This window comes from Lepidothrix coronata, unplaced genomic scaffold, assembly GCF_001604755.1.
Source record: "Lepidothrix coronata isolate B3197 unplaced genomic scaffold, Lepidothrix_coronata-1.0 Scaffold402, whole genome shotgun sequence".
Taxonomy (NCBI): domain Eukaryota; kingdom Metazoa; phylum Chordata; class Aves; order Passeriformes; family Pipridae; genus Lepidothrix; species Lepidothrix coronata.
In genome coordinates, this window is record NW_016690582.1 from 7,649 (window position 1) to 8,767 (window position 1,119).

Genomic DNA, 1,119 nt, shown 5'->3' on the forward strand with positions numbered 1-1,119 from the left:
CCCCCGGGAAAACCCGACGGGATGGGGAGAGGGGGGGATGGAGGGGGGGGATGGAGGGGGGAGTGTTGAGGGGGGGGATGTTTTCCAGCCGGAAAACAAGTTCGGGGGGTCTCTTTCATGGAAAACATCCCGATTTTCCCTCTGAGAGCTCCGGGAGGAGGAAAGAAAGGAAAATCGCCAGGAAAAGAAGCAGCTGAACCTCAGGATCCTGGAACGGCTCCATGGGAACAGCTGGGAAGGAGCCCCGCTGGACAAACATGGGAATCGCTGCTCAGAGAATAAAAAAAACCTTGGAATTTCTGCCAAGGCAGCAAGGAATTCCAGCTGGGAACATCCCAGCCCCTCATCCCTGCCCCCCTTCATTCCCTCCAGGAAAACACGAAGCTCCACAGCAGCTCCTGAGGGGGAAGCGGGGCTGGGATTGATGGGAATTGGGGAAAGCTTTCCAAAAATCAGGCCCTCAGAGCCTGTTTTATCCCAAAAAAATCCCGGGATTTGGTATGGAGGGGGTGGATCCACCCAGAGCTCTGGGAGGAGCAGCAAAGACATGGGAATAAAGGGAAACAAATGGGAACAAACAGGGAATAAAGAGGAATATTCTGGGAAGCAGCTGGAGGAGGGTGAGGGAGTGACACAGAGCGGGATTGTGGCCGATGGAAAGTTTTGGGGATGAGGTTTTTTCGGGAGAGGGGCGGGGCTTTGGCAGCAGCCGCCGCAGGAATTAAAGGCTCTTTTCTGTGGAGAGAATTCCAGAGGGAAGGAGGCGGCGCCGGGAGGGGCTGCGGCTTCTGCTCGACCAAAATCTGCCACGTTCAGCCCATTTTCCCTCCGTCCCAGCCCCCTCCCAGTCCATTCCAGCCCTTCCCGTCCCCCTCCCATTTCATCCCAGTCCATCCCAACCCCCAGGTCCATCCCAGCCCTTCCCAGTCCACCCCAGAGCTCCCACTCCATCCCAGTCCATTCTGGAGCTCCCATTCCACCCCAGTCCATCTCAGTCCATTCCAACCCTTCCTAGTCCATCCCAGCCCTTCCCAGTCCACCCCAGAGCTTCCACTCCATCCCAGTCCATTCTGGAGCTCCCACTCCACCCCAGTCCATCTCAGTCCATTCCATCCCTTC

General features: G+C 57.3%; 1 protein-coding gene across 1 annotated transcript in view; it reads right to left on the reverse strand.

Moving 5' to 3' along the window:
• Positions 1–1,119, reverse strand: part of PGLS (6-phosphogluconolactonase) — a 14,483-nt gene that overhangs the window by 5,833 nt on the left and 7,531 nt on the right. The gene's annotated exons all lie outside the window — the stretch shown is intronic.